At 44.1% G+C, this 22917-nt stretch overlaps 1 protein-coding gene across 1 annotated transcript in view; it reads right to left on the bottom strand.

Annotated features, from left to right (window-relative positions):
- The window catches only part of LOC309558730 (dynein axonemal heavy chain 11-like), a gene marked incomplete at both ends in the record, with an annotated part of 1130439 nt that overhangs the window by 802817 nt on the left and 304705 nt on the right, over nucleotides 1-22917 (bottom strand). The gene's annotated exons all lie outside the window — the stretch shown is intronic.

The following is a 22917-nucleotide window of genomic DNA, read 5'->3' as shown; positions in this document are numbered from 1 at the left end:
GCACTATGGCAACATTTAAATCATATCACTGCTCTCGAAATGGACCCCTTAGTATTATTGCGGCCTACTATAATTCTCCTGTAGCATTAGCCCTTTAATTTTGGTTATCAGTGATGATTAAACAGTGTAGCAGAGCGGACCTGAAGGAGCCTAGGAGAGTCATGTTAGGAGTTTATATATCTTCCAGGGTCCTCTAATATAGGTTTGGGGATCTCAGATCCACGGTTCAGCACAGGGTTTATTCCACTTTCCTCTGCTAATTTAATCCCCCCTGCAGCCAGTACTCTCAGCCTTGGGGAATCCCACAAGTCCTGTTTAAGAGCTAAACAGGTGTATGAAAATTAACAAGCTGTGTATGTGGTCAGCAGGATAGTAAGAGCTTGTAATTTGTGTAGTTAGTGCCAGTATACGGCTAGGTTTTTGTTTTGTGATTATTTGCCTGTTCATTTTCTGGAACACTGTACAGCACCTGTGAATAAGACTTGTATATAGCACCAATAAACACCCCACTGTTTGCCACTACCTCACTGGACTTTGTATCTGTGCCTGAAAGACTGCCTCACCCAGAAGGGTTTATGTCTCGGCTACCTAAAAAATGCTATGACCTCCAGTACTTATGTAGCGCTACCCCCATGAGGGCCGCAAGATTCTTGACCCCAATGACTGCCCTGACTGTGCAAGACTCCCGACACCTCTGAAACCTTGGGTTCTGACATTTCTGAAGATTAATGCAATTATACAGACACCAAAATATGACACAGTAACCAAGACATTTTTTTACTTAGAGTTCTGAAGGTAACCAATTTAACAAGATGTGGCGTAGGCAAGTATGAGGCTATTGTCAAACTCTTAGCACAAATAAACAGAAAAATTATGAACATAGAATTTCAAAGGGAAAGAGAGCAGCAACAGTAATTTAATTAGGGCCTATGGCGACAGGTAAGAAAAGGGAAGGAGAATGACCAGTTTTATGTCAGACTATTTCCTTTTGCCTCCTGAGGCCACAAGCCCAAATTAAACACAGATACTCAAAAATGTTTTAAAACATTATACACAAGATATAGGTCTCTGATCTCTGAAAAGAGTTCCTTAATAATATGGACAGGTATGGTACCCAACGTCCCTCAAGAAAGAAGCAGAACTAAAGGGAAAACAGAAGGAGCTGTATTTATGTATAAAAAGTGGTTAAAAACACTTACAATGTAGTAGATCAAATGAGCATCTTAGTCAGCATAATAAGCATCCTGTACAGCCGCATGTACAGGAATGCTGGCCCACAGCCTTGACTAGGTCTGACGAAGGAGCGAATTCCTCATGCCCTGAAACGCGTTGCTTAATGTCAGCTCCGGGCTATGCATTCTAGCGTGGTTCCGGAAGTCTATCAGCCATCTTCTTCTTTACTTCTCCCTCTCCTGTCACAGCTGCAGGCCTGCTCTCCCTCCCTCTAGAGGCAAAGGACTCTACAGGATGCCTATTATTATGCTTATTAGGTGTCGGTTGACTTGCAAGGTAAGGGCAATCATTGGGGTCAAATATCTTTTAGCGGCCCTCATGGGGGTAGCGCTACATAAGTACTGGAGGTCGTAGCATTTTTTCTAATTGATATAACTGTTGTGAGCTGGGGGGAGCTACAATGTCTTATGAAGGAGCAAATTGCTCATGCTCCGAAATGCGTTACCGCCCCTTAATGTCAGCTCTGGTCTATGCATTTCAGCGTGGTTCTGGAAGTCTATTGGCCATCTTGCTTTCCCTCTCCTGTCACAGCTGCAAGCCAGCTCTCTCTCCCCCTAGAGATGAAAGACTCTACAGGATGCCTATTATGCAGACTGATTTGCTCATTTAATATACTACATTGTAAGTATTTATATTGCTTTTTATGAAAAAATATTCTTTAATACTGCGCTTAGACGCGCCTTCTGTTTTCCTTTCGTTTCTTCCAGAATTGCTTCCTCTACCTGAAGTGCTGCTGCAAGTGCTCCCCAAGTCTCTCCTCCTTCCCTTAATGCTGATGTTGAAGCTAAAAGCCGATGTGATAATAATCTAGTACAGTTCACTGGAGGACATTTCCTGACAGAAGCGCTCTGTTCCTCTTCCTTAAGAAAGAAGCAGGGGATTCCTTGTGTTGCAGATGTTCTGTGTCTTAAGCTAGCTTAAACAAGGGCCCAGTATAGTTCCTGGATAATGGCATCCAATGTTGTAATGACAAATGTAAAGTGTATCCTTGCTAGGGCTTTAGCGAGAGAAACAAGTAAAGGTGTCTGCATTCAGTGTCTCTTGGGGTGTAAAGATGGTGTGCTTCTTCCTGCTCAGCAATCAGGCTCCAAGGAATGGCGGAAGGATCCTGAAGCAGGCTCCTGTGGATGCTGTGATCAGGGAAAAGGCGCTCGACCACACACCCTGCAGTTCAATGTTTCAGCCAGACCAGCCAGATCTGTACTGCGGGCGATGAAAGTGACCTCCTGATTGTCACCAAGCTGGCCGGAGCTGCCAATGATGGATGCATCCACACATGCCCACCGGAGGCTTCCCTTGCTGCCTAGACCGCAGCACCGGCTCGTACTCCTCTGACCGTCCTGGCCACTGCTTCCAGCTGAAGCCAGTGGTCCCAAGAGGGCAATTCATCCCCAACACAGGCTATTTATCAACTCTCCCAGCATTCTGTTCTCTCCCTCCAGCTGGACCTGGATTATTATACTTACACTGGATAGGAAGCCGTTAAAGAAACACAAACAACCCCACTGGTACCCTCCTTGTGCACCAAGCACATGGGCTTGTATCTTGGTGAACAGGGCTGCTAGCATTCAGGTCTCTGACATGTTAATACAGCCCATAAAATATTCAGCTTTAAGCTGCTGCTTTAAGAAGGGGATGCAAAAACAATGTTTTCCCGAAAAATGTACCTTTACCTACCTGACCCTTTAATCACTGCAGCAAAAATATATTCCACCTGTGTCTGAAATATAATTTTTGGAAGGACTGGCTCTTTAACGCTTAGAATATCTCATAAACACAATTCTTGTAACTGTGCTGATTTGCACTTTTTTATGTACAAGGACCTTCTTACCACGTGCAATTTGAAGTAAAATAAATCAAGGCCGCTCATTCCGGCACAAAACCACTGAACTTCTTTTTAAAACCAGAAAAGTTTGGACTTTGTCAAAATCAACAAGAAGCTCCCCTACTGATGTAAACGAAACTGAAATTAGGCTTGTATTGAATTGCTGATCACAGACCTCCATTTACTGTGGCCCAGGCCCCATGAAAAGCGTGGCGCTCGAGAGAGAAATTGCGCGCTAAAAAAAGAAAACTGCAAAACAAGTGAAAAAATGCTAAATGCTTAAAAACCACACTCGTTTGTTCAAAGTAGCTATTCACAATGGGATTGATGGCTGTATTCAGCTCCAAACCATCAGCCAAAGCAACTTTGCTCTGATTCCTGATTCTTTATTCATACCAAACAGGAGCAGAAGCAGTTGGACATACTTAAGCAATAAGGCACCACAGGCAAGCACTTTCCTATAAGTGTCCTGCACTTTGTGCATGTTGTCAAGCGACGCAGCTGGGGGTGAACACCCCCCCAAAAAATAATATTTTAAGTATGTTCAAGAGACCTTGTCATTGCTTTTTTTTAAAGGGAGTAAACTTTTTTCTTTGTCTAATGCTTAAAAGTGTATTTACAAATTACTGTGGCTAAGGCTGTTTTTCATTTTATCAGTCCTCAATGTGGCCTGGCAGCAATATTCATAAATATGCATCCTGAGGCATAGAAAAATCTGTATAATATTTTGCTTTGGGTAGAGATGATAAAGACACTTTTCATGTTTTTTTGGTGGAACTTTATATTATATTCCAAGTTGTTTCAAAATTGATTTTAGGTTACAAGATACCCCATGCAACCAGCTCCCTCTTTCTTACAACACATACTTATAGTCATTTTTGTGACTTACCATTGAAGTTTCAAATCACACCGTATATCACCAGATCCATACTACTCATCTGAACTTCTACACAAAGATTACATTCCAATTGCTGTCAGTGTATGTATTTTTTTAAAGGGTAAGTTTACTTTTGCATGTAGCACTGCCCCCTTAAGAGCTGACACCCGTCCACTGACTACACTATTCCGGAGTGGTCCCTTCCTGGTCAGGCCCTTAGGCACGATCTGTAAAAACAAACACAAAGAAGGGGCGCACCAGCCTAGCGCATTATCCTCGGCGGGCTTTATTAATAATAAAGGTTAAAATCAGCTACTCACAAACATGCGTGGTAGAACAGCATATCAATTCCTAAAGTCAGCTTCAAAGAAAGTCCAATGTCTCCTGTAGATGGAGGGCTGACGCATTTCGAGGTCGTGCCTCTTCCTCAGAGCCTTAGGCACGATCCTCTGTACTCACGATACTGCTTTCCAGGTTCTCCAGTGCCTCAACTCCTCTAGTCAGCTATCCTGGACCTCTGGGTTCAGCTCCACACCTCTGGCTCACCAGGCCAACTACCTGTGTCCGTACACCAACTACTGCAGAAGAGGGGGCAGCCGCCACCCTCCTTCCGAGACTCTGCTTCTAGCCAAAGACCCTGAGCACATGTGCCTCTGGCTTTACATACCACACCCCACAATGACCCGAGACCGCAATCTGTGCCAATCCCTGGGGCAGTATCAAAGCCTGTGTCCCCATAGGCCAGGTTTCCTCCACTGTCCAACGTGCTTTCCCATTAAGCACAGTAGGGACACTCCCTCAGACCATATGAATCACACAATGGGCACATTGAGCAGACCTAACTCATAGATCCTGTTTCCTGTTAAGCAGAGAGGATATAGAATTTACCTGCTGCTCCTCTGATAGGCAGACAGAGCCAAAAACTATATTCAATCTCTAGCACCTATCTGGGAGGGTGCTAAATGCATATAAAATAATAAATGCACATATTTTTGCACGTAAAAATATGCATGTATTATTTTTTAAAACGGGAGCCTCCAGAGTATTGCACCCACAATCAGCAGATCGCCGGTTCAATGTTGGGTTTCTGCACACACTGCCTACAGCTCTGTTGCCCATACCTCTGTACGGACTGTCATTTTCAGAGCTGTAGGCAGTGTGAATGAACTATGGGATGCTGATCAGTATGTTTGCAGTTCATTCAAACTACAAGTCCATCTGCTGCGGTTGAAGAGGGTACTTGTAGTTTAATAATTCACAGAAATCTGTAAAGACGCAGCTGTGTGGGCAGGGTTATTTTTAAAAAGTGACATTGGGTCCCCATACCTGCTGTCACGCAGAGGGAAAGGAATTAGGGAGAGAGGGAGCAGGAGCTGGAACATGTTACATGCTTCACCCTAAATGCAGGTGGAACCTGTTCCAAAGGTGAAGTTATCCTTTAACCACTTAAGCACCAGGCCTATTTCTGACACTTGTTTAAGTTTAATTTTGCTAGAAAATTACTTAGAACCCCCAGTCATTATATTTTTTTTTAGCAGAGACCCTAGAGAATAAAATGGAGATTGTTGCAATACATTATGTCACATCGTATTTACGCAGCGGTCTTTCAAACGCAATTTTTTGGGAAAAAATACACTTTTTTTGAATAAAAAAATAAGAAAACAGTAAAGTTAGCCCAATTGTTTTCTATAATGTGAAAGAGAATGTTACGCTGAGTAAATTGATACCTACCATGTCATGCTTCAAAATTGCGCATGCTTGTGGAATGGCGACAAACATTGGTATTTAAAAATCTCCATAGGCAACGCTTTAAAAATTTCTACAGGTCACTAGTTATGAGTTACAGAGGAGGTCTGGGGCTATAATTATTGTTCTCTCTCTCTAACGATCACGGTGATACCTCACATGTGTGGTTTGAATACCGTTTTCATATGTGGTTCGCTTCTGCACGAGAGCTCTGAGGGACGGGGCGCTTTAAATTTATTTTTTCTTATTTATGTTAACCTTTATTTTTTATTTTTACACTTTCCTTTTAAAAACATTTTTTTGATCACTTTTATTCCTATTACAAGGAATGTAAACATCCCTTGTAATAGAATTAAGCAGGACAGGTCCTCTTTAATGTGAGATCTGGGGTCAAAAAGACCACAGATTTCACATCTACACTAAAAATGTCAGTTAGGGGTTCGAACTGTCCCCTCCAATGTCCCAGTCCCACTAAAAATCGCAGGTCGCCGCCAATTCTTGTAAAAAAATAAATAAATAAAAATGACATAAATCTTTCCCCTAGTTTGCAGACGCTATAACTTTTGTGCAAACCAATCAAAATACACTTATTGTGATTTTTTTAATCAAAAAAATGTAGCAAAATACAAATTGGCCTAAAAGGATGAAAAATGTTGATTTTTTAATTTTTTGGGGGGGGGGGGGGGTGGGGAAATGTTATATAGCAGAATGTGAAAAATATTGTTATTTTTTTTTCTCTCAGAATTGTCGCTCTTTTTTTGTTTATAGAGCAAAAAATAAAATTCGCACAGGTGATCAAATACCACCAAAAGAAAGCTCTATTTGTGGGAAAAAAAGGACATCAATTTTATTTCGGTACAGTGTCGCACGACCGCGCAATTTTCTGTTAAAATATGCAGTGCAGAATAGTAAAAAATGGCCTGGTCATTAATGGAGGAAATCCTTCCGATCCAGCACTGGTTAAGGCCGTTGTGCGGTAGAAACCTATGAAGTTGCTCTGGTCCTCCAAGGCCATAGAGTCAAGTGGGGGCCATCTTGAGCTCACTCGACTTTCTGCACAGCGCTTGAGAGGACTGGATCGTTTTTCCTGCTTCCAACTGCTACAGTAAGTGGGGAAAATGACCGGGAAGCAGCGGGAGGGGGATGGTCACCTCTCCCGCCGCCCATAAAAGTGATCCCACGGCAAATTTTCCGCTGAGACCACTTTTATGTGAGAGGCCCCGTATAGAAATACCGGGGGTTATGACAACTATCTGCTGCAATAACACCGGTGTTTAACGTCAAAGTAGCGACGAAAATATGCAGAGTGCGGTCCGGAAGTGGTTAAACATCTTCCGTCAATGATTCTGTCACAACATGTGGTTCCCTTCCACAAACATTTTCAACTAACCAAACATAAGCTTTGTTTTTGAACTAGAAACACATTAGGCCAGGGGCATTTTATGGAAGCAGTGGGCCTGTGTGCAAGAATATACCTTTGACCCTTCTGCCAGAGAAAAACAAAATGTGCCACACGCAGCGAGCCACAGCATTAATTGGCTGTGTTTTTATGTAGGCTATAGTGGCTTTAGGTAGTGCCTTCTGGTTACAAAGAAAACTAAAGATGCCTGGAGGTTGTGGGGTTAATTGGCTTGTGTGGCCGTTTGGCTCCCGCTCGGCACCCTCCCAACAGGGTTGCCAACCCCTCACAACTTTTTTCACTGACAAAACATGGAAAATTTAATGGCAGTGTGCATTTTACTGACAACCTGAAATATGACAGAATTTCCTCCTACAAACTAAGAGAATTGCTATTTAAAAAATACAAAGAATTTGTAAAAATTAGCAATGCCCATAACAAGTAATATGCTTGACTTTATAATGAAAAAGTCAAAACAGTGTGGCAAAATGGTCATGGTCAAGGTTAAGAGTGGGAGTGGCTTAAAGAGGAACGATCAAAAAGAACCTGAACCTAGTTCCTGTTTACAGGGACTACACATATGCCACTGTCAGTCAATTGACAGTCCTGATCTGTAGAACAAAAAAAGTGCTACTGTTTTTTTAGGCCCCACAATAGTTGCCAAAATGTTTTTCTAATCACTATTTTTAACAAAAAATACACTAAAATTATTATTAGCACACAAACACAACATAGCTTACAAAATTCCTGCTAAATTTCTACTAAGGCCTCCTTTACATGTGGCATACTAAAGCGTATGCCCATGTGAGGCCGTGTTTGCCAGGGGGAGTGGGTGCTTTGGGGAAACATCAAGAGTCTAAACAGATGTCTCTTTTTTTGACACAGAGAAAGGGACACAGGGTCCTCATTCCTTTTTCTCTGCGGCCTCAAATGCACTGCCGATGAATGAATAGAAGTCTCTGTATGAAGGTTTTCTATTAATTCACAAACTGAAGCATAGTAAACACAGTTCCCTATGCTTCAGTGATGAAGGAACACAGGCTTGTTCAAAATGCATCCAACTGCAGCCAACTGCATCCAATTGCGTTTGGTGTGAAAAAGCCCAAACTAAACTAAGCTTCTAGGTACAGCAGTTGATGGAGCTTTTATAAAACTAAGATGATGAGAAAATTATAATTCCTTTCCAAAAGTATTTTTATTGTATATGTTACATTAAAAGGAAAATTCCTATTATATATATGTAATTTCAAGTGGATCTTTCCCCCTTTCGCTAAAAATCACATTAGCATACAGCTCATACAGCTTACTTTTCTTAAAATTGCAGTTTTTCCACTTTCTGGTTGAGTAAGGTATTGGTGATGTAACTCTGGTATCACAGATGAATCCTGAGAAATTCCTGTCACATGTTCCAGAAGCAAGTCCCAGAATTCCAGACAGAGTTCAGGAAGTAAAGGGAAATGGATTAATCTGCCCTTAATAAGAATAGCCATCGTCCCAAGAATGGGGAGGAAAAGAAAAATAAAGTATGTAAAAAATGAAAAGCTTGCAATTATCTAGAAGTATCTGTTTGCAGATTGTCATTAAACATTTCTAAATGTAGCACCACCACCGAAGGAGCTGTTTGAGTATATTTGGTTCTGTACTCTGCCTTACAACCTTAGGAACAGCTTTAACACCTCTGGCACACCTAGTAAACAGTGTTACTGCAAACACAATAGTAAATAGACGCAAACTGTCGTAAACCAGAACGTTTGTTTACTGGAAGACTTTTTACTATCAAACAAACAGTAATAGGTTAACCAAGTAGTCAGAAATAGAAAAACTCTGAAATATAACAGTATAACACAAAGTTACATGCAAATTCCAAATAGCACAATTCCACTGACTTAAATGGCTCTAATGTGGCCTATGTGCTTAGGCGTTTAAAGTTTGCCCCAAGCCACCTGGGAGACACACCAAACATGTGGAAGAAGGTGCTCTGGTCAGATGAAACCAAAATTGAACTTTTTGGCAACAATGCAAAACGTTATGTTTGGGGTAAAAGCAACACAGCTCATCACCCTGAACACACCATCCCCACTGTCAAACATGGTGGTGGCAGCATCATGGTTTGGGCCTGCTTTTCTTCAGCAGGGAAAGGGAAGATGGTTAAAATTGATGGGAAGATGGATGGAGCCAAAGACAGGACCATTCTGGAAGAAAACCTGATGGAGTCTGCAAAAGACCTGAGACTGGGACGGAGATTTGTCTTCCAACAAGACAATGATCCAAAACATAAAGCAAAATCTACAATGGAATGGTTCACAAATAAACATATCCAGGTGTTAGAATGGCCAAGTCAAAGTCCAGACCTGAATCCAATTGAGAATCTGTGGAAAGAACTAAAAACTGCTGTTCACAAATGCTCTCCATCCTACCTCACTGAGCTCAAGCTGTTTTGCAAGGAGGAATGGGCAAAAATTTCAGTCTCTCGATGTGCAAAACTGATAGAGACATACCCCAAGCGACTTACAGCTGTAATCGCAGAAAAAGGTGGAGCTACAATGTATTAACTTAAGGGGGCTGAATCAGTTTGCACGCACAATTTTTCAGTTTTTTATTTGTTAAAAAAGTTTGAAATATCTAATAAATTTCGTTCCACTTCATGATTGTGTCCCACTTGTTGTTGATTCTTCACAAAAAATTACAGTTTTATATCTTTATGTTTGAAGCCTAAAATGTGGCAAAACGTTGAAAAGTTCAAGGGGGCCTAATTCTTTTGCAAGGCACTGTACCTATGTATGCTTGCATTTGTTCTTTTACATTTTAAAAGAAGTTCTCCCAAAGAGCAGACACATTACAATGCCTGCTATTACTTTTGAAATCAGGGAAAGTCAGGCCATAGTAACAAAGAAAAACGAAATCAGGAAGATGCAAAGGAAAAGGTTTTTAACAAATAAATCAAATAGCATGCATCTTCTATTGACAGGACTTACTAATAAATGGGTTTCTGATGGTGTTCAGCATACGATTCATGTCAACTTATTATAAACAAATGTTATGCCTGTGTATACTACCAATTAAAAATACATGTATACCAAAAAGGAGCAATCATAACTATTTAGTCCACTTTGCACACTGTATTTTCTATTAGATGTGAATATAAACTCTCTTTCACACGAAGGCGCATGCGCGGCAGCACACGACATGGACGCTTAGACTGGTAGCTCCGATCCGCCCCTGTTTGAGGCTCCCTCGATCACCAGCACCCAAGCCATTAAGCCTGTCTGGTTACCAACAGACAGCGATACCCCTACAGAGACCCCTGATGTCATCTGGATCTGTCCGCTGGGATCTTCAGGGTTAGTTTGGAATGAGTGATCCGTCGGCCACAGGCTCCAAGATGCAGTCACACAGCACACTCAGGGACAGGCTCCCTCCTCTGTTCCCTTACTAAACTCTCCTGCGCCCCCACAAACCACAGGCACACAAGTGAGTACCCCCTTCATACACTGGAGGAGATGGGACTCTCTCCAAAGGAAACAGGCCTTCCTCAAGCACTGCAGCACTTGCAGCCGCATGGCCTAGGCCCTGAACATCCTGCAGCGGCGGATGCCATATTTGCTAAATTTGCAGACCTGCTTAACCGTGGCCTACATGTGCACCATGGTATTTTGAAAACGGGTTCCACCTCCAATTTGCTTACCTTTGCAGAACAGGCTGATGGTAGGCAGGATTTTCAAACATGCCCCTTTACCTCCCCAGTGGTCAGCAGAAGTGAAGGTGGATATGACCTCAGGGGGTCATCATATACAGTACATATGAATGCTGCCTTTCTTTACATATCAATGCAGCTGGTACATGGCTATTTACATATTTATGCCATGTGATTTACATATAATGCAGGTTATTTACATGTAAACACAGGGTCTGCAGATGAGTCATCTGTACACGGCAATAGGGCAGAGCTGGGCAGCATTAGTAACAGAAATTCACACTGAGATATGAGGATACAGCATGGGACTAAAACTTCAAGGGACAAGGGCATTTAAACTGGGAAAGTTGGCAACTATGAACCAGCTGCTTTGGGCCCCACAACAATGATGGGGCCCAGGGTAGCTGCCCCTTTTGCCCTGCCCCAAAGACGGCCCTGGATATCCCTGAAACAGTTAGCTCCTTTATTAAGGTAATAATTCTGGATATTCCACAGCACAGGCTGGAGTTGGACCAATTATAAAGAACAAAAAGCCTGCTTGCTACAAGTTTGTATTGAGGAACTATCTCTGTTTTTTACATTGCATCTAATTTCTGCCGTAATCTTTATTGACTGCCATCACCCTATAAGGCCAGTTTCCTTTCACTCAGGAGTCTGTTTATATTATATCCACTTCCAGTTACACAGAGCATACTGTTCAGACAGTCGCGATTGTTATGGGTGTTTGTTTGGGAGATTGAATGATGCAGCTGCCTGTCCTAATTAACAACGTTGTCATTTTTTAATCAAACTGGTGGAGGTGTTTTGTTGATCCAGTTTTTTAGGGTCCATTCACACTAGCGCGACTTGTCAGGCGACTTGGTCGCCTGACAAGTTGCGGTTGGTCGCTCGCCATTGAATAGTACAGGACCCGTTCTAATAGGAGCGACACAAGTCGCTCCGACTTAGAAAAAGGGTCCAGTACTATTTTGGGGCGACCTGGAGGCGACTTGCATTGACTTCAATCATATGAAGTCCCTGCAAGTCGCGCCGAGGTCGCCCCAGCAAGTCGTGTCGCGCCAGTCTGAATGGGCGCTAATAGTGTGTTATTTGGGAATTTTTTGTAAACATAACAAAGCATTTATTAAAAATACCAGTATTCCCTCTATGATGCATCTCTTGAGGCTATCCTCTTTATGTGAGGTGTGGAGATTAGGGTTGAGCGGACACCTAGATGTCCGTGTTCGACGGGTTCGGCCGAACTTTAAAAAAAAGTCCGGGTCCGTGTCCCGGACTTTTACCGAACTTTTCCCGGACACCGAACCCCATTGAAGTCAATGGGGACCCAAACTTTAAGGCACTAAAATGGCTCTAAAACACCAAAGGAAAGGGCTAGAGTGCTGCAAATGGCAGCAAAACGTAATTAAGAGCATGGCAAGTGCTCTGCAAACAAATGTGGATAGGGAAATAACTTAAAACAACAAAAAAAAACAGAAAAATAAAACAATGTTCTTCTTCATCTCTGAAGGACGAGGCCCATATGGAGTAGGAGGGAGGTTGAGGTGGTGGTGGATGTGGCGGTGACATAGGCGTGCGCACAGGGTGTGCTGGGTGTGCCTGGGCACACCCTAATCACCTAGGGCACATAGCATTGCCAGTGAGGAGATGGGAAAGATCTCCCTGGGACCTGCTCTGCTCTATTTCTCCTTGCCTACAGGTACATGGCCCCGATACATTACTCTCCCTGCTGGCAAACACATGCATGTGTATTTCAACTTTGGGGTGCACACCTTAATGCAATAGGCTGCGCACACCTATGGGCGGTGTAGGTGGAAGCGGCGGTGGAGGAGGACCAGGGCCGGATTAACAGCATCATGGGCTTGGTGCTGAGGATTTTGAAGGGCCTTAAGGGCCGTGCCTTGCCATGCACCCAGAGGAGGAAGGGTGCAGCCATGCATGCCTAATTCAACATGGGATGCTGTCTCTGAAGCCCATAAACACATCCATGCATCGCCAACTGTCCCTCCTTGTCCGGCCTTCACGCTGTGTGGGGAGGTTCTGAGGGTGCTGCCTGGGGAAGCGAGCATAGAAGCCAGACTTCTGTGTTTACAAGTGACAGAAGAGCGGTAACAGTGAATATGGCCAACCCGGGGCCTATATAAAAGGTAGGGGCCTGGAGCTGCAGCTCCAATAGCCCCTACATTAATCTGGCCCTGAGGAGGAGGACGAGGTAGCCAACACTGCTTCTTTTCAAAAATTTTAAATGAGGGTACACCCCAAAAGAGTGAGAAAGAGCAAAAATGGAACAATGGGTGGGTAAGGTCGGTATCCATTGCTATTCTGCATAAGGTACGGAAAAGTCCCGTGGGATCCATGCCTGGTTCATTTTAATGAACGTGAGCTTGTCCACATTGTCTCTGGACAGGCGGCTGCGCTTGTCTGTTATAACGCCCCCCGCCGTGCTAAATACCCGTTCAGATAATACACTGGCTGCAGGGCACGCCAGCACCTCCAAGGCGTAAAGGGCAAGCTCAGGCCATGTGCCCAATTTGGAGACCCAGAAGTTGAAGGGGGCAGACCCGTCATTCACTACATGTAGGCGTGTGCACACATACTGCTCCACCATGTTGGTAAAATGCTGCCTCCTGCTAAGACGTTCCATCTGAGCTGCTGGTGCTGCTGTTTGTTGTGGCGTGCTGACAAAGCTTTTCCACATTTCGGCCATGCTAACCCTGCCTTCTGAGGTGCTGGCGGTGCCCTGGTTGCGTTGGCGACCTCCTCCTCCTCCTCCTCTGCCTTGTGCTTCCACTGTGGCCCCGCTGTCAGATGGGAATGCCAGCAGCATGGCGTCTACCAGCGTGCGCTTGTACTCGCGCATCTTGCGATCGCGCTCCAGTGAGTGAATTAAGGACGGTACGTTGTCCTTGTAACGGGGATCCAGCAGCGTGGCCACCCAGTAATCAGCACAAGTTAGAATGTGGGCAACTCGGCGGTCGTTGTGGAGACACTGCAGCATGTAATCGCTCATGTGTGCCAGGCTGCCCAGAGGCGACGAAAGGCTGTCCTCTGTGGGAGGTGTATCGTCCGTGTCCTCTGTATCCCCCCAGCCACGCACCAGTGATGGCCATGAGCTGGCCTGGGTGCCACCCTGCTGTGAACATGGTTCCATCTCCTCCTCCAGCTCCTCCTCCTCCTCATCCTCCTCATCCTCCAGAACTGTGCCCCTGCTGGACAATTGTGTCCCTGGCGTTTGTGTGTGCAGGAACCCACCCTCGGAGCCCCTTGCGAATGACTGCCCTGAAAGCCTTTGAAATGTTACCTCTTCATCCTCCTCTTCCTCCTCCTCATCCTGTGCCACATCCTCTTCCATCATCGCCCAAATTGTTTTTTCAAGGAGGCATAGAAGTGGGATAGTTAAGCTGAGAATGGCGTCATTGCCACTGGCCATGTTGGTGGAGTACCCAAAACAGCGCAACAAGGCACAATATATGCAAATGTCAAATATGCAAACTATGCCGCAATTTAATGTTTTTTACACCAAAAGGGTGTGTATTGAATAGCGGAATAGGATAAAAAACTGTGTATCTCACACGTACAAACACAGACTAGGCCCGATTAAATTTTTTCCTACCCTAAAGGGAGGATGAGGAAGAGGAGTATGGAACATGCAGCACCCTCAAATCTTCAGAAGTATGAGATGAACCCCAAAAACTTGGAAAGGTGGATCTCTCTCACACGTACCAACACAGACTATCCCCCAATTTAACTGATCCCCAAAGGTTTTTGATTAAATAGCGGAATAGAAAATATGATCCAAAAAAAGTGTATGTATATCACACGTACACAACCACACTAGGCCCCAATTACTATTGTTTGTACCCCTAAAAGGCTAGATGAGGAGTAGGGGGGGTATGGAACAGGCAGCACCCTCAAACCTTCAGAAGTATGAGATGAACCCCAACAACTTGGAAAGGTGGATCTCTCTCACACGTACCAACACAGACTATCCCCCAATTTAACTGATCCCCAAAGGTTTTTGATTAAATAGCGGAATAGAAAATATGATCCAAAAAAAGTGTATGTATATCACACGTACACAACCACACTAGGCCCCAATTACTATTGTTTGTACCCCTAAAAGGCTAGATGAGGAGTAGGGGGGGTATGGAACAGGCAGCACCCTCAAACCTTCAGAAGTATGAGATGAACCCCAACAACTTGGAAAGGTGGATCTCTCTCACACGTACCAACACAGACTATCCCCCAATTTAACTGATCCCCAAAGGTTTTTGATTAAATAGCGGAATAGAAAATATGATCCAAAAAAAGTGTATGTATATCACACGTACACAACCACACTGGGCCCCAATTACTATTGTTTGTACCCCTAAAAGGCTAGATGAGGAGTAGGGGGAGTATGGAACAGGCAGCACCCTCAAACCTTCAGAAGTATGAGATGAACCCCAACAACTTGGAAAGGTGGATCTCTCTCACACGTACCAACACAGACTATCCCCCAATTTAACTGATCCCCAAAGGTTTTTGATTAAACAGCGGAATAGAAAATATGATCCAAAAAAAGTGTATGTATATCACACGTACACAACCACACTGGGCCCCAATTACTATTGTTTGTACCCCTAAAAGGCTAGATGAGGAGTAGGGGGAGTATGGAACAGGCAGCACCCTCAAACCTTCAGAAGTATGAGATGAACCCCAACAACTTGGAAAGGTGGATCTCTCTCACACGTACCAACACAGACTATCCCCCAATTTAACTGATCCCCAAAGGTTTTTGATTAAATAGCGGAATAGAAAATATGATCCAAAAAAAGTGTATGTATATCACACGTACACAACCACACTAGGCCCCAATTACTATTGTTTGTACCCCTAAAAGGCTAGATGAGGAGTAGGGGGGGTATGGAACAGGCAGCACCCTCAAACCTTCAGAAGTATGAGATGAACCCCAACAACTTGGAAAGGTGGATCTCTCTCACACGTACCAACACAGACTATCCCCCAATTTAACTGATCCCCAAAGGTTTTTGATTAAATAGCGGAATAGAAAATATGATCCAAAAAAAGTGTATGTATATCACACGTACACAACCACACTAGGCCCCAATTACTATTGTTTGTACCCCTAAAAGGCTAGGAGTAGGGGGAGTATGGAACAGGCAGCACCCTCAAACCTTCAGAAGTATGAGATGAACCCCAACAACTTGGAAAGGTGGATCTCTCTCACACGTACCAACACAGACTATCCCCCAATTTAACTGATCCCCAAAGGTTTTTGATTAAATAGCGGAATAGAAAATATGATCCAAAAAAAGTGTATGTATATCACACGTACACAACCACACTAGGCCCCAATTACTATTGTTTGTACCCCTAAAAGGCTAGATGAGGAGTAGGGGGAGTATGGAACAGGCAGCACCCTCAAATCTTCAGAAGTATGAGATTGTGTTCACTGTACCCCACAAAGATTGAGTTCACTGCACCCCACAATGATTGTGTTCACTGCACCCCACAAAGATTGTGTTCACTGCACCTCACAAAGATTGTGTTCACTGTACCCCCCAAAGATTGTGTTCACTGCACCCCACAAAGATTCTGTTCACTGTACCCCACAAAGATTGTGTTCACTGCACCCTAAAAGGATGTTGTTCACTGCACCCCACAAAGATTGTGTTCACTGCACCCTAAAAGGATGTTGTTCACTGCACCCCAAAAAGATTGTGTTCACTGTACCCCCCCAAAGATTGTGTTCACTGCACCCCACAAAGATTGTGTTCACTGCACCCCAAAAAGATTGTGTTCACTGTACCCCCCAAAGATTGTGTTCACTGCACCCCAAAAAGATTGTGTTCACTGTACCCCCCAAAGATTGTGTTCACTGCACCCCACAAAGATTCTGTTCACTGTACCCCACAAAGATTGTGTTCACTGCACCCCAAAAAGATTGTGTTCACTGTACCCCCCCAAAGATTGTGTTCACTGCACCCCACAAAGATTCTGTTCACTGCACCCCACAAAGGATTTTGTTCACTGCACCCCAAAAAGATTGTGTTCACTGCACCCCAAAAAGGATTTTGATCACTGCACCCCAAAAAGGATGTTGTTCACTGCACCCCAAAAATGATTTTGTTCACTCCACCCCAAAAAGATTGTGTTCACTGCACCCCACAAAGATTGTGTTCACTGCACCCCAAAAAGATTGTGTTCACTGTACCCCCCAAAGATTGTGTTCACTGCACCCCACAAAGATTCTGTTCACTGTACCCCACAAAGATTGTGTTCACTGCACCCCAAAAAGATTGTGTTCACTGCACCCCAAAAAGGATGTTGTTCACTGCACCCCAAAAAGGATGTTGTTCACTCCACCCCAAAAAGATTGTGTTCACTGCACCCCACAAAGATTGTGTTCACTGCACCCCAAAAAGATTGTGTTCACTGCACCCCAAAAATGATTTTGTTCACTGCACCCCAAAAAGGATTTTGTTCACTGCACCCCAAAAAGGATGTTGTTCACTCCACCCCAAAAAGATTGTGTTCACTGCACCCCAAAAAGATTGTGTTCACTGCACCCCACAAAGGATTTTGTTCACTGCACCCCAAAAAGATTGTGTTCACTGCACCCCAAAAAGGATGTTGTTCACTGCACCCCAAAAAGGATTTTGTTCACTGCACCCCAAAAAGATTGTGTTCACTGCACCCCACAAAGGATTTTGTTCACTGCACCCCACAAAGATTGTGTTCACTGCACACCAAAAAGGATTGTGTTCACTGCACCCCAAAAAGATTTTGTTCACTGCACCCCAAAAAGATTTTGTTCACTGCACCCCAAAAAGATTGTGTTCACTGCAGCCCAAAAAGATTGTGTTCACTGCAGCCCAAAAAGATTGTGTTCACTGCAGCCCAAAAAGATTGTGTTCACTGCAGCCCAAAAAGATTGTGTTCACTGCAGCTCACACACAGAAAAATGGATGTGGATCACTGACACCTGCCTATCTCCAATCCCACACCACACAGCAATATCGATTGTAGTTTGTAGAACACAGTTTCCCTAAAATTCAGCAGACTCTGTCCCTAACAGGATTGAGAAGAGATCGTAGATCAGGATTGAGTGCAGATTCACCCCACCCCCCACACAGCAATATCGATTGTAGTTTGTAGAAGACACTGACCCTATAATTCAGCAGACTCTATCCCTAAAATGCCTACAACTCGCCCTGCCTAAACACTCCGACCTGTCCCTCAATTCTATCCGGACACAAATGGTTTTTTCCTGCCTATCTTTCCCTAATCAGCAGCCAGCACATTGATGTGTGCTCTGTCCCTTAGCTAAGCAGCAGAATGACGCTGCTGCGGCGGCTGCCTCGAACTTATAAAGACTTGGTCACATGCTTCAGACGGCCAATCACAGCTACTAAGACATTTGCAGGCATGGCTGGGATGGCTTAAGGCACACCAGTTAAACGATTGTTGATTGGCTGTTGAAAGCCCGCCATGAAAAGAGCGCCAAAGCATGCAAAACCCGGAAATAAAACGACCGAACACGGATTTTTAACCGAACATACAGTAAAGTGTCCGTGTCCGTGTTCGGGTAAAAAAAATCCAATTATTCGGTACGAACACGAATAATACAGTCCGTGTTCGCTCAACACTAGTGGAGATGGACCAAGCTCATAGGGCCATCAAGCCTCCGCGTTCAGAAGGTCTCCCAAGGGACATAATTGTCAAGCCACACTACTTTGCTGTTAAAGAGGAAGTGATGCGTAAATCCCGCTCAATTAATAAGTTGTCATTTCAAGGCTATGACATCCAGGTCTTTGTGGATTTAGCCCCTTCTACAATCCAGAAGCATAGATCCCTCAAACTCCTTTCAGTTCTGACAGAGAAGCATATTAAGTATTTGTGGCTTTTCCCCCTCAATCTCAAGTTCATCTTTAAAAGTGAAGCCGACACATTTCCCTGAGGGAGAAAGACTACTCCTAAAGGTGGGACTTATTCGGCTGCATTCCCTCTCACCACAGTTTGGCTCCTCTATCAGTTCCTCTAAACGACAACTTCCTTCTAGCCCACTGACCCCAATTTGGGAAAAATCCAAATCCAAAAAATCTAAGGAAGCTCTACCCCCATGAAGGAACACTCCTGTGGACTCCCTACACTACATCCTCCTGTTTGAGAAGGTCTTCTCTGGAACATTCACACAGTGTTATACAGCTAAACTGAGTTTTTCTAACCACATTTCAATGGCTCACTATTTTGCCCTTTTAAAACCCTTTTCAGGTTTAAAAGTTCCTTTCTGCTAGGTTTGAGGTCTGCCGACCACTTGAACGTTAGAACCAAGATTCTGACGGATTTCTGATCTTAAACATTAGATCATTCCGCAAGGCTGGACAGCCTTTATTCCCCATATTTCCCCTCTCTGACCCTTCTTTCCTCCTCCCAACCTGATCTACTCCCGGCAACTCTATTTTCTCTCACCTACACCGCCCCCCCCCCCCCTCCTGATCTTTGGCTTGTGAGCCCACACTAATAGTTATTCTTGTTTGCATATATAGTATCTCACAAAAGTGAGTACACCCCTCCCATTTTTGTAAATATTTTATTATATCTTTTCATGTAACAACACTGAAGAAATTATACTTTGCTTCAATGTAAAGTAGTGAGTGTACAGCTTGTATAACAGTGTAAATGTGCTGTTCCCTCAAAATAACTCAACACACAGCCATTTAAGTCTAAACTGCTGGCAACAAAAGTGCGTACACCTATACGTAAGTGACAATGTCCAAATTGGGCCCAAAGTGTCAATATTTTGTTTTGCTACCATTTTTTTCCCGCACTGCCTTAATCTTCTTGGGCATGGAGTTCACCAGAGCTTCACAGGTTGCCACTGGAGTCCTCTTCCACTCCTTCATGACAACATCACTAAGCTGGGGGATGTTAGAGACCTTGCTCTCCTCTGCCTTCCATTTGAGGATGCCCCACAGATGCTCAATAGGGTTTAGGTCTGGAGACATGCTTGGCCAGTTCATTACCTTGACCCTCAGCTTCTTTAGCAAGGCAGCGGTCGTCTTGGAGGTGTGTTTGGGGTCGTTATCATGTTGGAATGCTGCTCTGTCTCCCAGTCTCCGAAGGGAGGGGATCATGCTCTACTTCAGTATGTCAAAGTACATATTGGCATTTATGGTTCCCTCAACGAACTGTAGCTCCCCAGTGCTGGCAGCACTCATGCAGCCCCAGACCATGACACTCCCACCACCATGCTTGACTGTAGGCAAGACACACTTGTCTTTGTACTCCTCACTAGGGATGATCGAACGGTTCGGGTCGACCATCGGTTCGACCCGAACATTGGGTGTTCGAAATTCGGCCGAATTCTGAACCTTTTGCGGTAAAAGTTTGGAATTCGGGTCACCCGAACTGCCCAAAATGCAATGGGACAGGAAGTGGGCTTTAAAAGCCTGTGATTGGCCCAGAAACATCAGTAAAAGCCAATGAGGGGGCAGGAGTCTGCTAGGAACATGATTGGAGTGACTACGGGGACCAGAGGCCAATCAGGAGTGAATACGCCCCCCAGTATATAACATAGCCCCGCCTAACCTCTAGTACTGTAATACAAAGGCTTTGGAAGAGACTGGAAGCATTTGTGTTTCTCCTGCTGTGTTAAACAACGTTTGCTGCATAGCCGATTGCTTGTAAAGCTCCAGATCAGCAGAAGAGCAGTCAGAAAGATTGCCAGTGTAGTTAGAAATACAGCGATTGTGCTGTTTGAGTTAGAAAAAAAAAATGTAAAGGGACAGTGTCAGTTAGAAATTATCTTCTGCTGTATGGAGCTGTTCTTTTAGTGTGAGGAAAGGGATATGCAGTGTAGTTAGGGTACTATATACCACTATAGTTAGATTCAATAATCTAGTTTTTGTAGGGATACTTTTAAGTGTCAGGGTTCCGTCTAGTGAGCACGTTGCACTGCTGATATATCTACAGCAGGTATACGTGCTTGCTAGTCAGCTATTGCGCAAAATACATTTCAGCGATACACACATCTGCTGTATTTAGCGACAACTTTGGGTCGCATAGCAGTGTGCGTCTTGCAGGTGATTTTCACATCGCACAGTTGATAAAGCCTCAGTGACAAGTTAACGCCTGTTCTTGTTTAAGCGTTAAGTCCACTGCAAAAGGCTTTGCTACTCTGCGTCACACACATCTGCTTTATTTAGCAACAACTTTGGGTCGCATAGCAGTGTGCGTCTTGCAGGTGATTTTCACATCGCACAGTTGATAAAGTCTCAGTGACAAGTTAACGCCTGTTCTTGTTGTAAGCGTTAAGTCCACTGCAAAAGGCTTTGCTACTCTGCGTCACACACATCTGCTGTATTTAGCAACAACTTTGGGTCGCATAGCAGTGTGCGTCTTGCAGGTGATTTTCACATCGCACAGTTGATAAAGCCTCAGTGACAAGTTAACGCCTGTTCTTGTTGTAAGTGTTAAGTCCACTGCAAAAAGCTTTGCTACTCTGCGTCACACACATCTGCTTTATTTAGCGACAACTTTGGGTCGCATAGCAGTGTGCGTCTTGCAGGTGATTTTCACATCGCACAGTTGATAAAGCCTCAGTGACAAGTTAACGCCTGTTCTTGTTGTAAGCGTTAAGTCCACTGCAAAAGGCTTTGCTACTCTGCGTCACACACATCTGCTGTATTTAGCAACAACTTTGGGTCGCATAGCAGTGTGCGTCTTGCAGGTGATTTTCACATCGCACAGTTGATAAAGCCTCCGTGACAAGTTAACGCCTGTTCTTGTTGTAAGTGTTAAGTCCACTGCAAAAAGCTTTGCTACTCTGCGTCACACACATCTGCTTTATTTAGCGACAACTTTGGGTCGCATAGCAGTGTGCGTCTTGCAGGTGATTTTCACATCGCACAGTTGATAAAGCCTCAGTGACAAGTTAACGCCTGTTCTTGTTGTAAGCGTTAAGTCCACTGCAAAAGGCTTTGCTTCTCTGCATCACACACATCTGCTGTATTTAGCGACAACTTTGGGTCACATAGCAGTGTGCGTCTTGCAGGTGATTTTCACATCGCACAGTTGATAAAGCCTCAGTGACAAGTTAACGCCTGTTCTTGTTTAAGCGTTAAGTCCACTGCAAAAGGCTTTGCTACTCTGCGTCACACACATCTGCTTTATTTAGCGACAACTTTGGGTCGCATAGCAGTGTGCGTCTTGCAGGTGATTTTCACATCGCACAGTTGATAAAGTCTCAGTGACAAGTTAACGCCTGTTCTTGTTGTAAGCGTTAAGTCCACTGCAAAAGGCTTTGCTACTCTGCGTCACACACATCTGCTGTATTTAGCGACAACTTTGGGTCACATAGCAGTGTGCGTCTTGCAGGTGATTTTCACATCGCACAGTTGATAAAGCCTCAGTGACAAGTTAACGCCTGTTCTTGTTTAAGCGTTAAGTCCACTGCAAAAGGCTTTGCTACTCTGCGTCACACACATCTGCTTTATTTAGCGACAACTTTGGGTCGCATAGCAGTGTGCGTCTTGCAGGTGATTTTCACATCGCACAGTTGATAAAGTCTCAGTGACAAGTTAACGCCTGTTCTTGTTGTAAGCGTTAAGTCCACTGCAAAAGGCTTTGCTACTCTGCGTCACACACATCTGCTGTATTTAGAAACAACTTTGGGTCGCATAGCAGTGTGCGTCTTGCAGGTGATTTTCACATCGCACAGTTGATAAAGCCTCAGTGACAAGTTAACGCCTGTTCTTGTTGTAAGTGTTAAGTCCACTGCAAAAAGCTTTGCTACTCTGCGTCACACACATCTGCTTTATTTAGCGACAACTTTGGGTCGCATAGCAGTGTGCGTCTTGCAGGTGATTTTCACATCGCACAGTTGATAAAGCCTCAGTGACAAGTTAACGCCTGTTCTTGTTGTAAGCGTTAAGTCCACTGCAAAAGGCTTTGCTACTCTGCGTCACACACATCTGCTGTATTTAGCAACAACTTTGGGTCGCATAGCAGTGTGCGTCTTGCAGGTGATTTTCACATCGCACAGTTGATAAAGCCTCAGTGACAAGTTAACGCCTGTTCTTGTTGTAAGTGTTAAGTCCACTGCAAAAAGCTTTGCTACTCTGCGTCACACACATCTGCTT

This window comes from Pelophylax lessonae, assembly GCF_965119305.1.
Source record: "Pelophylax lessonae genome assembly, chromosome: 6".
Lineage (NCBI taxonomy): Eukaryota > Metazoa > Chordata > Amphibia > Anura > Ranidae > Pelophylax > Pelophylax lessonae.
The sequence above is the reverse complement of the archived record's forward strand: the minus strand, read 5'-3'. Positions and strand labels throughout refer to the sequence as shown.